This window comes from Ursus americanus, chromosome 19 (genome assembly GCF_024610735.1).
Source record: "Ursus americanus isolate L20-20 chromosome 19, mUrsAme1.1.p, whole genome shotgun sequence".
NCBI classification, from domain to species: Eukaryota; Metazoa; Chordata; class Mammalia; order Carnivora; family Ursidae; genus Ursus; species Ursus americanus.
This window is the reverse complement of record NC_142145.1, coordinates 36,489,065-36,505,545: the sequence shown is the minus strand read 5'-3', so window position 1 is coordinate 36,505,545 and position 16,481 is coordinate 36,489,065. Positions and strand designations below refer to the sequence as shown.

Below are 16,481 nucleotides of genomic sequence, written 5' to 3'. Positions count from 1 at the left end.
CTTTGCATATCGTTGCTAAAAGTATGATAGTATGGCTGGGCAATCCAAGCCACTGGATCTGAGGTATGGCTTATGGCTTCTGTCTTCTCAATGTGTGTGCATAGAAACATATAAACACATAACTGTGTCTCCACTGGGATGCCAAGTGTCTTCACGTATATAACAAACATGAGTGGCTGACATCCTCCAGAAACGCTATTCATCTGTGATGAACAAAGTAGAAGCTAATGCCTCTCTGCCTCCTATTACTTACGTGCCATAATTTTGGTGTTATGTCAGGAGTCCTTTCTGATGTCTCACCTGGCAAACACAAAGTGCGGTGCCTTCAGTGAAAAATGAAGAACACCTGCTCACCATTATTTACGTGTAGATATACTTTCAAACGCTTAAGTGCCTCCCTCCCAGGCTTCTATGCTACTTCCCTTCCTGTTCATTGTTCACCGTTGTACAATGCTTTCTCCAGTTTCTCCCTTTCGCATGTCACTGTGAGGCTCTGAACAGCATGCAGTGGCCTAATGGAGAATTAACCAGGGTGAAGTACGGAGCAAGGATGACCGTGAACTCCCTGGCATCGTACACCGGAACGTCTGACGTGTCAGATGAATGGTCTCTGCTGATGGAGTGTTTCCCACCAGAGACACCCAGAAGGGTCCAAAGGGCCCGATATCTTTATATTACGGGTCAAATTCTATAAAACGTATTTAACTATCAAATGGACCTTCTTCACTCATCCCAGTAATGGAATTCATTTAGAGACAAAGAAAGACTCTTCAGACATTGGTTTGTCACTTGTCTTAAACAACTTTCTCAACTGTGTATTTTCTTCAGTATTCTCTCTCTCGTACCTCCTGGATGGTTTTGCTATGTGTTCTCTTTAACCACATATGCTTTTTTTTTTTTAATCTTTCCCCTGAAATCACCTTATATCCTTTTCCAATTTTTCAATCTGTGTTTTCCCTTAATCATTTCTTCTCCTACAGTCTTGCCTTTCATCGTTCTGCTAACTTGCTTCATTTTATAATACCCGTTATTTTTATCAAAGTTGGCATCAATAATTAACTTTTATTGAGTGCCTACAGGGTGCATGACATTGCACTTGCTTCCTAATCTATCTCATTACCTATGATATATACACACGTATTACTGGAGAAGCAGCTACTACCCATCGTCCCCCCCTTCACCTTGCCACCAACTACTTAATTACTTACCCTTTCCCAGGAGTACATTACAGGGGAAGCGAGAAACTCAGTAGTTTCTATCACTCCTACGTCGAATCTTTGTCACTGAATAGGCCCTTCGTGTACATCAGACAACTCTCCGTAGAGCTTTAGTATATGGACTGTGCGAATGTAGTCCGCGTACCCGAACCCAAAGTAAAAACAATCTGGGAAAACATACCTAATATCCCAACAGACAACTGCTTTCCAAGCTTGGGGCACACTGAATGGGTGACTTCCCTCCCCCAAAAGTTCTGCTTAAACTGACCTAATTAAATTATCTGTCCACTGTCAAGTCACTTAATTATATTTTTTTCATATAACTACAGCTCTGTTTTCTTTATCCATATTCTTATCTCCCCATCTAGGTTGTAGGCTATTTATATTCTTTTCTACATCTATACAATATGTGGTTTGAGAAGACACTTAATTAAAATTTATTGAATTAGAATAAGTCATCTTATTTTAGAATAAGTCACATGAAAGAGACCAAGAAATAATAATCTCTGTGTACTGTGTATTCAGACTAAGAAAATGAATTATTTCCAGAGCAAGTTCTCAAGAATATGCCCGTTTCCTTGACCTCATGGGTAGACTTGATTTTCAGAAATGTTCTGCCCTGTTCCCTCTAACTGAGAAAGAGTATATTCTGTCAAACGAAGACATCATCATGACTGTGCAAACACACCTGGTTTTCCAGGATAAGGGATTGTCACAGAGGATGACCAGACAAATGCTTATTCCCCTGCCCCGACAAGTTACCTCACAGTCTGCCACTCAAATCCCACAGATTCTGTTTTTCCAACAGAATACAACGCCCTAACAGAACTCGGGGTCTATCAAAGAGCTCTGCCTAATTTTATATCCATTTCAACTCACCAACTTTACGAGCGTCCTCACCTCTCAACTCTCTTGGAATCTTTTCCCATTTTGTTCTCCTCAGGGCAGATTGTGACCTGAGAGAATCTTTGCTGCTTCTCAGTACCCACTCTGTTTTGCTCTTGGTGGAAGGTGACTGTAGAGATGCTGCCATGTGGGTTGTCTCTGAGCAAAAAATAAAACTGTGTTACCTACCTCCAAGTTATTCCCATTCCCGGCTTGGACTCTGCAGCACATTCGTGGAGTTTCACAGAGGATACCAAACCGGAACTGGGAAGGAGCACCTCAGAGATGAATTGCCATTGAGAGTCAGCAGGGTGAAATGACAAAAAGCTAAGCGGACTCACAAAGAACCCCAGTCTATGTTCTTGCACTAGAAGAATTCGTGACAGGACTTTGAACCAATTATCTCACCTCGGTTTCCTTGTCAATAAAATGAAATATTACACTGAATTACAGGGATGGGTCCTCCAATTCCAAAATGCTCTGCTTAAAAAAGAAATAAAATAAAATAAAATTCTGTGCTTAGATTTTCTAACTTAAACTCAATAATGCCCCCTCCTGCACAGGAATCTATTCTAAGGAAATAACCCAAGATATAACCAAAAATTTATATACAAAAATATATGGTTTAGATAAAGAAATCTGGAAAAGACTAAATATATATTTAACAATGAGGGATGGCTAAGTGAATTCTGATTCATCCAAATAGTAGGATTTTACGCAACTATTAAAAAATATTTTCAAAGAATCTATAATATCATGGTGTGTTTATTTTACATGTCTTTCTTTAAGCAGAAGAAAACTATAGTCAAAATTATCCAGGATTTTAGTATATGAAATTAAGAAATACAGCAAAATGTTGATATTGGTTACCTCTGATAGTTAAATTATGTGTGCTTTTAATGTTATTTCATAAATCTTTCTATATTTTTCAACTTCCCTACATTGGACTTGTGATATTACCTCTCAGTGAGAAAATGGGCACGTGGTGTCACTTTTTACTATTAAGTTCCAAAACCAAGTGTGTTTTTCACTAAGGAAGAATCCAGAATATAACTGTATAATTATGAATTTTGGAGAGATGAAAAATCCAAAAGCAGAAATTTGGGAATGAATATCCATATGTGAATAGGATGAAATGATTCAGGGTTCACAATAAGTTATCTGTAGAATGTGTGGCCATCAATTTTACAGTGCTATTTAGAAACAGATACTTATTTATAGCACTGTTAATACAATTCAAAAGAGAAGTGCATGTTTTGAAAAGATCTTAAGGGTAAAATAGAATATCTTGATATTGAGTTATATAAACTGAGATGCCTTGCAATAGCCTTGTTCTTTCATAAGAAATTTTCATGAGTAGAATAGATACTAATCCGATTAATATTTTTTAGGTCAGCTGCTCAAAGCAGCCCAAGAAACTATGCAGCCTACAAGAATTGTTCAATAGATCACAATCTTTTTTGTCGTTGCTCTGAACAAGTTCTCTTACTTGATTTAAACTAATGGCCTCACCATAAAGCTCTTTGTGGTACTATAAAAGAACAATTTTAAAATGTGACCTGCAAAACATTGATCTTGCAGAGGTTCAAATTGTTTTGTCTTGTTTTAATTTCACTGACGTCAGCAGCCAGTTTGTTTGGTACCCATGCTGCTTAACTCCAAGGCCTGACCTCTGAGCCCATGTTGTTACCCCGAGTTTGTGGGATTTTAGGTGCCCTCGGGTCTAAAGGGAGAGCAGGAAAGCGAACAACTTTGTGAGCTCTCTCCCAGGTCTGTGGGTCCTGGGCTTGGCACATCTTCCTGGGGTACATTCTGAAGCATTATGTCCCAAAGACTATGTCTTCCCTCGGTGATTGGATTCTTCCTAGGAAAGTAAGCGGGTCACACCAGCACAGATCACGTTACAAGTTCTGTTCACACTGAGCAAGAAGTTAAGCTTACCATTTGCAACGCGGGATTTGAGACGTTGTGAAACCACACACATTGACGTCATATTCCCCTCATGCTTAAGAGAGAGAATCAAACAGGTTGCTTCACGTCTGACAAAGGATGTTTGCTAACTGTAGTTATGCTCTAGGAGTAGCCTACCTTAACTAGATAAATGAGAGGCTCTTCAGTTTACAAAATGAGAAGCAGTGAGATGCATAACCAATCTGTAGGAGGAAATAGACACAAAGGAGAGACTCCCAAAGAAAGGAAGACAGGCGCTGAAAGTGTCTATTCAGCTAGCCACACATGAGAGTAATTATGAATTATTCAGATTGTGGTTCTGTTTGTCTTTCCTTCATCAACGTCCTGAAGACGATTAAGGGGCTCTGACTTTCAGTGTATATGTTTCTTGCCTTTTGGCCTGTTCTGCCTCTGGTACACGCCATATAGGACGGTGGCATCATGAGTCACAACACGGAAGGATTTTTCTGAGTTGTAGTAGTGCCAAAGCTATTTTAATAATCTCTACTGATTTGTTGTAGGGCTTTTTTTTCTTTAAATGATAGAGAAATCTTGCGATGCCCAACATTCCTTTTATTCTTTACAGCAACTTTCTGCCATGAAAGTTTTTTTTCCACACAGGTTTTTGTTTTGTTGTTGTTGCTGTTGTTGTTTGGTTTTTGGTTTTTGCTGTTTGGTTTTTTAACCCCTGGCTAAGGCTTCAAAGGGTTTTTAATGCTAATGTTCCCATGCAATTGGCTTTGGTGTCTGGTAATTTCCTGAGTTAGATGACTGTGGAGAAAAGCAACTAGAAAGCCTGCAGTGGTGAGACTTTTACAGCCCTCGCTACTGACCAAGGTGACCTTTCAAAGGCTGCTGTGAAGCCAACACTGGTAAATTGTTAAAAATGTGATCTCTGTACATAATTTCTATTCTGAGGCTCTTTATGATGACAATTCTTTATACTCCATTTTAATTTGAAAAAAAAAACTGCTAATAAATAACATCTAGACCACTTCTTGAAAATGCGATATAAATATCGAAATGAAATGCTTTACTTCATGTTTTTCATATTAAAAAGATTTTTTTAATCACCTGCCAACTTTAATACTCTTTTTACAGTCCATTTCACACTGGGAATATGTAAAACCTTTCGACTGGCCATCTCCTCTAGATGGTTTGTAAGTGGGAGCAAGCAATCCTGCCTAGTTGCCTGAAGTGGTTACTGTATTATGCCCATATTATGAAGCAGATAATTGAAAATGGGTATGTGGTTGAAAATGACAGTTTTATCAGCAAGGGTAAGTCAGGTGTCAGTGAGCTTTCTTGGTGTCCCTCTCGTTCAAAACTCATAAACAGTTTGGCTAAATAACACCAGCGATAATTTATTGAGCACTCACTATGTTTCAAGCTCAGTGCTTGGTATTTTCCTTGGGCTATCTCATTTAATCCTTTTTCATAACTCTTTAAAGTAGAAATTTTGCAGAAGAGTAACCGAGGTTTCGAGGGGTTAAATGATCTCTCCAAGATCACAGAGCTAGTCTGGGTGAGAGCTGGATTTCAAACCCACATCCGAGTGACTCCGTGGTTGCTTCTCCTAAGAACTACTCTTGCCTGCCTCCCTTTGCAGTGTGGGATAATAAGGAAGAGGCTGTGCAAACCCTTCAGGGATTGAACCACAGCAGGGAATGCTGTGAACATAGCCCTGGAGCAGCCGAGCTTTCCTCCACCTTGCTGACACAAAGCATTCATTCCCTGCTTCATCCTTTCAAGTAATAGCCAGTGGGCCTTACGTTATGCCAAACCCTTTGCTGGTTACATGGCATGGAAAGATGAGTAAGAGCCCCTTCCCCTTCCTGGGAGAGTCCATGTCTAAAGAGAGAGAATAGACATGTCAATGAATTATTATGAAGTATGAGCTAAATTTGGAAAGTAAGCAAAGCAGGGGAAGCAGGGGAGTGGCCGTGCAAGACCCGAGGGATAGAGTAGCTGCTGGCTGGAGGACGGAGAGCGGCAGCTGTGAAGGACGTCCGTGGTGGAAAGGAGGGACCGCAGCTGACACGAGGTGAAGCCTGTGTCCCAGGTCTCCTGTCAGGCTTCCTTAAAGTACTGGGAATAAAGTGAAGGTGGTTCCTTAAATCGTAATTATATAGTCATGGGTTTGGCAGGGGGGCGGGGGGGGGGGGCGGATTCTTCAGAGTTGCTATTGTCCCAACTCCAAAACTCCTACTCTTAAGATAGAGCCCCCAAGTATGGCTTGGTGGATTCTCTCAGGCTGTGTCACCACAGATCCAAATCTATGATCACTTTAAATAGGACCAAGACTTAATCTGTTTAAATAATGGTTAAACACAGGGTTTGAGGAAAAGAAAATGAAGAATTTTACCTCCCACCTCTGAGCTGTGATTAGAAGTTTGCTCTAGGAAAACACTTCGAGACTAGCCCTTCCTACACTGATGTCGTGTTTTCAGCATCCGTGTTGACTGAATTATTTAACTTTTATATATATATTTAAAGGAGCTGTGAGATCATTGCTGCATTTTTCTATCGAGTTCGTAACTGGCGTCTAAAAATACTTGGTTGGAAGAAGTAGCCGCTAATGATCAGCATCTTGAGGGATTAGTGGCGACTTAAAATGCATATAGTTATTTCGTTTGTTTAAATGCTTCTGGGGACCTCTTATTCTTACACCTCTCCTATTCGTTTTTCCTCCTTTTTTTTCCCCTTGTTCACGAAGTTGAGTCAGCACCAGAAACATATTCAAATTAGATTTGTCATACAGAAAAAAAAAAAAAAAAAGAACTCCCTGACTTTGTCAGGGTGGGTGGAGGGGGAAAAAGGCAACTTTTTGTCAGTCTTTTGTATTTCAGCAGCTGGATTCATTGCTGCCATGGCAACGGACCACATGATGAGGTGTATTAGATTGCTGTGTGTTGAGCACAAGGGGAAGAATGAACACAGCGTTTTATTGAAGTTAAAGGTTGCTTTGGAGTTTCTTCTGTGGAAATGTGTAAGGTCAAATACTGTAGCTCTCAGCATATGTAGTACTTTAGGGGAAGAATTAGGGGCATGTTGGTGCATTTCACTACAAAACCAGGTAAGGCACAACCGAATCTATGAAACTGACCTCTTCTGTTGCAGGAGCATAACTTGCTGAGTGGAATTTCACGGGCGCCCCCACCCCCAGCCCTCCATGGGCACAGGACAAATTTTTCCTGTTCCCCTCTCCCCGTCCCCAGCTCCCTCCCCTCCGACTTCACCCCTTATTAATTTGAAAGTCTAAAACGTTGTGAATTTCTCTAGTTCTTTAGTAGCGTGTGTGAGGGTGTGTGTGCAAGTCAAAGAAAGAAAACTGGAAAGAAGTAGTAAGAATGCAGTAATTCGTGTCTTCAGGTCAATGTAAAGCTGAGCAAAGTGCTTCCTTGCTTTGATCTTTGAAAATGGTCCACTTTTCCGGGAGGACACCTGATTAGCGGCATTGCTCCCAAGCTGTTTGTCTCTTCTACTAAATTAAACGGGAGGACAAAATCCTCCCGCGTGTTACTTGGGTGTTTATTGTATCTGCGCGTTTATTCCTCTTGCATCATATTCCTGCCAGCCTCATCTCCCAGGAGTAGTTCAGTGTTATCTGTAATTTTTACAACATATTTTATTTCCATTAGTATTCTGTTCTTTTGGGCATTGTGGTTGTGTGTGCTTCGGAGGATTTAAAAATAGAAGTAAATACAATTCGAGTTGGTAGAAAATGAACTCTTGCTTAGAGGCTGGGGAGAGCCGAATGTAAACAAAGCAGGGTGGTGGGGAAGCAGCAATTCCCAGAGCTCAGAAGCCTCCTCCTGCATTGTTTAGTCGGCCCCCTAGCAGCGCGCTTCAAAAATAGTGGCTTTGATAAACGGAGAGCAAGTTAAAGGAGGAGAAAATGTCTTGATTAATAACTTATGTTGCTTCCTTCTCCACGGTTTCTACTGATGTTTGATGTTGGTCTTTCTCATAAGACGTTAGGATTTACTTTAATTTTTTTTTTTTTTTTTAGCCCAGGGCTAACCCAGCCAACTTTTCTCGACTTAGAACAAAGTTGTCCTGGCAGCTTTAGGGACAAAGCTTAAGGAAAACAGGAGCAGAGCGCCCCCCCCCCCGGGTTACTCAAGGGGATTCACTCTCTACCTGGAGTGTTTTCATCAGAGAAAGTCTTTTGAAAATACTTCCCTAGCTAAAATCAGTTATTTGCCCCTGGAGTGATTTGGATAAAAGCCAAGAAAATGATCCCAAGTTTGGTCATATAGCACTCTTTCTTCACAAAGGGAAGCAAATTTTGTCAAATCCATTTATGCTCTGTGATTTTCTGTGCTATTTCCTTAGTCTTTCTAGTTTTCATACATCTGGGTCATCTTCTAAATTTGAGCAAAGAGTTATAATCACTTTTCAAAACCATGTTTTTGCCATGATTGCAAATAAAGGGAACTATTCCCTGATAACATTATCACTGGCAATAACACTGAACATGTGTAAAATGCCCATGCTGTATCTGAAACCATTCTTTCCTTTTACCCTGTGTTGTTTGGAATACGGAACAAGCTATGGGCATCAACTCTGAAACATCAAATATTTTCACAAGCATAAGTTGTTATTAGCTAAGAATAGGAAGTTCCCAAGAAGGAGTGAAAGATGGTACCTGGTAAAATATTTTAAAGTGTGAAATTCTCAATACTGACAGTATCTGAGGTAGAAAGTGGTAGGTATTTATTAAAGGAAAAATAAAGGAGGGAGGGAGGCAAAGAAGAAGGGAGAGAAAGTCAGAGACACAAAGAGAGGACACAAGAAAGACAGATGAAAGGTAAAGATAAACGTGTAAATGATCTCTTAACCATGCTTTCTTCTTTACCAGCACTACTGGAATGGGTTAAATCTTTATATATAAAAGAAACAAGATGGAGTAGTGTGGATGAGGTGGAATTACTAAAAAGTACTAGCATTCTACGATCCCATATTTGAAGTCCTTGATCAGGCCTAGATCTATTCTAGAAGGGAGTGAAAACAAATTCCTAGTGTTTCAGTTCCTATGGTTCCTGTTGGCTCAGTCCTTGCTGCTGTGGGCTAAGATACCAGCCAGGTGAGACATTAGAGAGATGTTATGTAAAAACAAATATGTACCCAGATTTCTGTGATCTTTATACACCTGACACTAGGCCATATGTACATGTCCATTTCTCAGGTCAGCGTAACTGAGAGGTGCATATGATGGAAGCTCCTTTTAAATTTTATTTTTTTAAATAATAACTATATACTTAAGTTGTACAACATGATGATTCGATACACACATACACATAGTGAAATGATTACTACCCTCAAGCTAATTAACGTATCTTTTCCTCACGTAGTTGCTACTTTTTGGTATGTGATGAGAGTACTTGAATCTACTTTCTTTTTTTCTTTTTCTTTTAATAATATTTTTTTATTATGTTAGTCACCATACAGTACATCCCTAGTTTTTGATGTAAAGTTCCATGATTCATTACTTGTGTATAACACCCAGTGCACCATGCAGTACGTGCCCTCCTTAATACCCATCACACTTTCTTAGCAAATTTCCAGTGTGCAGTATACAGTATTATTACCTATAGGCATGAAGCTGTACATTAACTCTCTAGACTTATTTATCCCACATGACTGCAAATTTGTACCCACTGAGCAACATCTCCTCATTTCTCCAAACTCCCCATCTCTGGGAACCACCATTCTACTCTCTGCTTCAAAGTATTCGACTTTTTCAGATTCCACATATAAGTGAGAATATGCAGTATTTTTCTTTCTGTGTCTGGTTTATTTCACTTAGTATAATGTCTTCTAGGTTCATCCATGTTGTTGCAAATGATAGGATCTCCTTTATAAATATTCCATTGTATGTATAAACCACCATGTCTTTATCCATTCTTATGTTGACAATGCATTATTTCCATATCTTGGTTATTGTGAATAATGCTGCAATGAACATGGGAGTGCACATATCTCTCCCATGTACTTATTTTATTTCCTTTGAGGATATAATCAGGAGAGATTGCTGGATCATATGGTAGTTCTATTTTTAGTTTTTTGAGAAACCTCCATACTGTTTTCCATAATGGCTATATGGGAGTTTCTTTTCTAGTTGTTTTGATACTTACATTCTTAAGATACAAAATGATTTTTGATGTGCTTGTTTTAAATTAGAAATGTTGCCAAGGTGTTTTGATTGAATCATATTTTTGTCCATGTTTCTTTAAATCATGCTTTACTGTTCATTTTAAATGATTGGTAGTGTTTCTTAACATTTTAGCTTTAATTTCTAGAGCTCCCTAACCTCTCAGACAAACAGCTAATTATCTACATTTACCTCTATTAAGGAGATAGATGTTCAACAGAGTCATGATGAAGAAGAATCATAGTGACTATTATAGCTTCTTCAATAAAATTAATGATAACCGTTGAACCCCAAGACAGTATTTCTAAAGTTCCATTTTTAGGTATTGCAATCTTTAAACCTATGACTTCATTAAAGTGGATTTTATTACTGAAAACCATGTAATTTTTTGCATGAAAAGAATTGGACTTTTTAAAAAATATTCTTAAATGTTTCATACAAAAAAAAAAAAGTAATGGCACCATGATCATGATCATGATGACAGTGGCAATAATGATTAATTCAGAGAATAAAATAGACTGTCTTAGAAAGCTGTAAGCCCTGTATGCAGTAAAAGGCCAATGTTTTTAGAAAGAAAATAGAAATTGCTGGGACATCTGGGTTGCTCAGTTGGTTAAGCCTCTACCTTTAGCTCAGGTCAGAATCCAAGGGTCCTGGGATCGAGTACTGCATTGGCTTCTCTGCTCAGTAGAGAGTCTGTTTCTCCCTCTCCCTCTACCCTTCCCCCCTGCTTGTGTTCTCTCTCCCACATGCTCTCTCTTTCTCAAATAAATAAATAAATTCTTTTTTTAAAAAAAAAGGTAGAAATTTCTAATGGGTGGTATGATTTTCAGGTATTTACTTTCAAATTTAATTAATTCCATTAATAACATTCAGAAATCACTAACAATAGGTGTGTCTGCTATATTCTTATCAGAGCTTGTTATAAAGGATGTTGACTTTGTTCAATAAGCAATAGAGGCTTTCATCAATAATATTAAACTTAGCAATAATTGTGCCGTGTGTGATAGTAAAAGAGTAAACTCATGGCTAGTAATGAACAATTTGTCTTAATATATGAAAAGAACAATCAACTGGATCTACTCTCATAATAATATTAGCTTGATAAATTTTAGAGTGATATTATTATAGTAATTCCCCACTACCTGGTATGCATATTAGCAAATATTCACTATTGACACTACTTCAATATTTTAATCATCTTTTCAAATTTTAAGTTATTATTTTCTTTTTTTGAGAGAGAGAGAGAAAGAGAGAGAGAGCATGCACATGAGCTGGGGAGGAGCAGAGGGAGAAGGAAAGAGAGAATCTCAAGCAGACTGAGTGTGGAACCTGACATGGGGCTTAATCTCACAACCCTGAGATCATGACCTGAGCTGAAATCAAGTGTCAGATGCTTAACTGACTGAGCCACCCAGGTGCCCCCTTAAATTATTTGTTTTAAATAAATGACAATATTTTATGTCTGAAATCTATTAATTTGTCTTTGTTTGGAGAGAAGTATACTCAGAAGAATCTTTTGCCTCTACCTACCCTTACATGAAAGAAAATGCCATAAGTGTTGACAATTCCAATATATAATGTGGATCCATCAAAGTAGTGGAAGAAAATACAGAACTTGAGATAGAAAAGCATGCTTTCAAAGGCAGAAACCACAAAGGAATGGTTACATGAAAAGTTATTACACACTTGGATAGCTTCTACCATTATCAACATAACTTACCAGAATTGTACATTTTTTACCAAGGATGAGCCTACACTGATACATCATAATCACCCAAAGAGCATAGTTTACCTCATGGTTCACTCTTGACATTGTCCATTGTATGGGTCTGGACAAAGGTATAACATCTATCCATTATTATAATATCACACAGAGTATTTTCAGTGTCCTAAAAATCCTCTGTGCTCTGCCTTTTTTTCTCTCCCTTCTCCACCTTCTTTCCTGGAAACCACTTATCTTTTTATTGTCTCCATAGTTTTCCCTTTGCCAGAATGTCATATAGTAGGAATCATATAGTATGTAGCCCTCTCAGATTGGCTTCCTCTACTTAGTAATATGCATTTAAGGTTCCTTTGTGCCTTGTTATGTCTTGATAGCTCATTTCTTTTTAGCACTGAATAATATTACGTTGTCTGGATTATCACAGTTTATTGATTCATTCACCTACTGAAGGACATCTTGGTTGCTTCCAAGTTTAGGCAATTATGATTAAGCTGCTACAAACATCCATGTGTAGGGTTTTGGGTAGACATAAGTTTTCAACTCCTTTGGGAAAGAACAAAGAGTATGATTGCTGAGTCATATGGTAAGAGTATGTTTAGTTTTGTAAGAAACTTCCACACTGTCTTCTTAAGTGGTTGTACCATTTTGAATTTCCACCAGCAATGAGTGAGTATTCCTGTTAGTCCATATGTCACTAGTATTTGGTGTTCTTGTTGTTCTTGACTTTGAGCATTCTAAAAGTTGTATAGTGGTATCTCATTGTTGTTTTAATTTGCCTTTTCCTAGTAACATATGATGTGCATATCTTTTCATATGCCTATTTGCCATCTATATATATTCTTTGGTAAAGTGTTTGTTTAGGTCATTGGCCCATATTTTAATTGGGTGGTTTGTTTTTTTATTGTTGATTTTTAAGAGTTCTTTGTATATTTTTGATAACAGCCCTTTATCTATTGTGTCTTTTGCAAATTTATTCTCCCAGTCTGTGGCTTGTCTTCTCATTCTCTTGATATTGTCTTTCACAGAGCAGAAGTTTTTAGTTTTAATGAAGCCAAGCTTATCAATTATTTCTTTCATGGATTGTGCCTTTGGTGTTGTATTCACTAATTATTTTAAAAATACCTACAAATTAAACAACTATCATTTTAATCCTTAGCAAATATTTTTAAAAGAGAGAAGCGGGAGGAAGAGAGGGAGATAATACCCAATGTTAGGTAGGGTGTGGAAAATGGGAGCTCACATACAGTGCTATTGAGAATACAAATTGATACTTTTGGAGGGGGTAGGGTTGATATGGCAATGTGTATTAAAGTCTTTAAAAATTACATACCCTTGGACCCAACAATTTTACTACAAGGAAGATATCCTAACAAAATAAATAGTCAAACATATATCTACAGGGTTTTTCATTGTTGTGGTGTTTATGTGTAAACAACGGCAGCCAGTCTGAAGAAAAAAATTTGAGAAATGTAAAAAACACGCCAGCTTATAATTCTGTTCTGACAGCTATAAAGCTGTAAGAAGCCAAAGACATGGCTATAGGCTTACGGAACTGTTCCCCTTCCGTACTCTTTAGATAAAACATGAATAGGCAGCATAGTATAGAGAAAAAGGCCTTGGCTGGCTTAAGACTCAGAATGCCTGAGTGCTGCTATGGACTAGCTGAATTAATCTAAATATAGAAATATAAGGCGTTATTAAAATCCTAATGTTAGAGAGTAGAAAATAAAAAAATCCGTGGATCCCTTTATCCATTTATTTGCATTTGTCTTCACAACTGATCTTGCAAATAAAAACTCCCATATAAAGTGGAAGAGGGAGCGTATATTGTTATAATTTCACCAAAAGGAAATGCCAAATGGTAAAACCTAGAATGCCTTGACTTTGATAGAAAAACAGTAAAATATTTTGGATAGGATTTACTTCCCAATTATTATTGTTTGAAATTTACTCAGAAGAAATTTCTGCTTCCATAAGGATGAGCAGAGGATAATTGGTCTTGAATGTAAACTAGCCTTTAGCTGTAGTGAAATGGGCAAGATCTAGTACAGTGTTGGTCAGTAGAACCTTCTATGGTGGGGCTCCTGGGTGGCTCAGTCCGTTAAGCATCTGACTCTTGATTTCAGCTCAGATCATGATCTCAGTGTCATGGGATTGAGCCCAGCGTCAAGCCCCGGGTTGGGCTCCATGATCAGCAAGGAGTCTACTTGAGGATTTGCTCTCCCTCTGCCCCTCCCCCTGCCCACAGGCATTCTTGCACTCTCTCTCTAAAATAAATAAATAAATGTTAAAAAAAAAAAGAAAAAGAAACTTCCATGGTGCTAAATATGTTTTATGTCTGTGCTGTCCAATGGTAACTACTAATAACCTATAGTTGAGCCCTCAAAATATGACTAGTATCATTGAGGAACTGTATATCTAATTTTATTTAATGCTAAGTAATTTAAATTCAAATAGCCATCTCTGACTAGCACTGTCTTGGACAGTGTGGCTCTAAAATTAAGGAAACAAATTGGGTCTTTTATTTAATGTGGGGATTTATTTCAAGCATCTCTGATGAATAAGGGTGATATAGGACAAGAAGGTGAATATTCTTTGTGAAATTTCCCTTTCCTTCAAAGAAATACTTAACAGGGAGATCCTTTGATTCTGTGACTGTAAGTCCAAGATTGTTCAGAGAAGTCTTGGTCTCAATATTCTTTAGCCTTGCTCATTAAGAATTCTAATGTTCACTCATTTTTTCATTTACCAAGAAGAAAAAACTGAAGTTGTATTTATGTCTCATGTGTAAAAAAAAAAAAATGTACTTGTTTTCCTTTATTCTCACACTACTACCACCCTTACAATCCTTCTGACACCAGATGTGTGGATTTTCCACACCAAACAGTTCTAACTACTGCCTGGAGTTACTGTCAGATCCCACAGGTGAAGGGCTCAGTCTCACAAGACTGCCTGCCCCTCCCCCACTCAGATGCCAGTTATAAGTCCAGGTTATCACCTGTGCTTCTGAGCGATTGGTTATAAATCGGAAGTTTCCATGACCCTCTCCTCAGATTCAGTCATTTGCTAGAACAGCTCACAGAACTCAAGGAAACGCTTACTTCACGTTTCCTGTTTTATTGTATAACAAAGACTATGAGAAACGATCCCAGTGAACAACCCGATGAACAGATACACAAGGCGAGTTCCAGAAGTGTTCTGAGGGCAGGCACTCAGAGTAGGGGTGCACCACTGGCCTGTCATATGAATGTGTCACCACCCCAGAAGCTCTCCAAACCCCACACTTTTGGGATTTTTATGGAGGCTTCATCAGTTTGGCACAATCAGTCATGAATCATTCTCCCTAAAGGATGGGGATAGAGTTGAACATTCCAAGTTTCTGGTCATGGGTTGGTCTTTCTGGTGACCAGCCCCATCCCAAAGCTATCGAGGAGCCCACCAAGAGTCACCCTTAGAACAAACACACTCACTCCTATCACCTAGAAAGTTCCAACGTATTTAGGAGCTCTGTATCAGGAGCCAGGGACAAAGACCAAATATTAGAACAAAGATGCTCCTAATATTCTTATCACTTAGGAAATTACAAGCATTTTAGGGGCTCTGTGCCAGGGCCCAGGGACAGAGACCACTATCTCTTTTCTATTATTTCACAATCAGACACTGTACTTGACATTGAAAACATAAAGACAATCTAGAGTCCCCAGATTCAAAGTTTCCTTGGAATATGATTAGGAATCATATGACACAGACCAGATGTTACAGAGAAGGGTGAGAAAATGGTTTGTGTAGAAAGAAGCATTGGGATAAACTTTAAAAATAGTGAGCATTAAATAGGAGACTGGGGAAAAGAAGATCTATAGAGAGGGAACAGTTGGGGAAAATCAGGGAAAGGTGAGACTCGGAAATCTCTGAAAATGTAAGTTAGTCCTGAAGATGTAACAAGAATAGAACTCAGAAGGTGTTCAGGGTCCAGATCATTATTACCACCACCATCACCACCACCTTCACCACTGCCTTCATCACAGTCATCATCACATCATTGTCACCACCATCATCACTGCAATCGCAGTAACCACATACTGGTCACTTGGCATTAGACCAAGCATTTTTCATACAACCCTATGAAGCAGATACTTTCCTAATTTATTGATAAGAAAACTGCACTGCCAATAACTGCCAAACTAGGATGTCAGGCCAGAGGTAGCCCTGTTAAACCACACTGAGTGTCCACTTCTGCCTAGTATTCTTATCTCTCTTCTATGGAATTTAAACTGCTTTATCCCAAATACTCTGGGAAGCTGTCTGAGAAAAGTCATACCAGCAGAAAGGTAGAAAATAGACCAGGGGAAGCCACACTAGATGGACAGAAATAAGTGAAGAAGTTAATGGCAGTTCAGAACAAGGATGAGGGAGGGCAGTTCTGAGCTCAGGGTGTAAAAGTAGAATTTTAAAAGGAGTCAGTTTGAGAGGTGGTTTGCCAATTGTCTGTCTTTACAGTAAGTCAGGTAGAGAACATCTGACTTATTTTTTAAGCCCCCTTGAAAAT

General features: G+C 38.6%; 1 protein-coding gene across 26 annotated transcripts in view; it reads left to right on the top strand.

The window, feature by feature from the left end:
* DTNA (dystrobrevin alpha) overlaps positions 1-16,481 on the top strand; it is a 347,196-nt gene that overhangs the window by 179,638 nt on the left and 151,077 nt on the right. The window contains exon 1 of one of the 26 annotated variants that reach the window (XM_087869884.1): positions 6,933-7,128. The exons of the other annotated variants lie outside the window; for them this stretch is intronic. The gene's annotated coding sequence lies outside the window, so the exon portion shown is untranslated. Of the gene's footprint in view, positions 1-6,932; positions 7,129-16,481 lie in introns of those variants that run through there. 26 annotated transcript variants of the gene reach the window in all.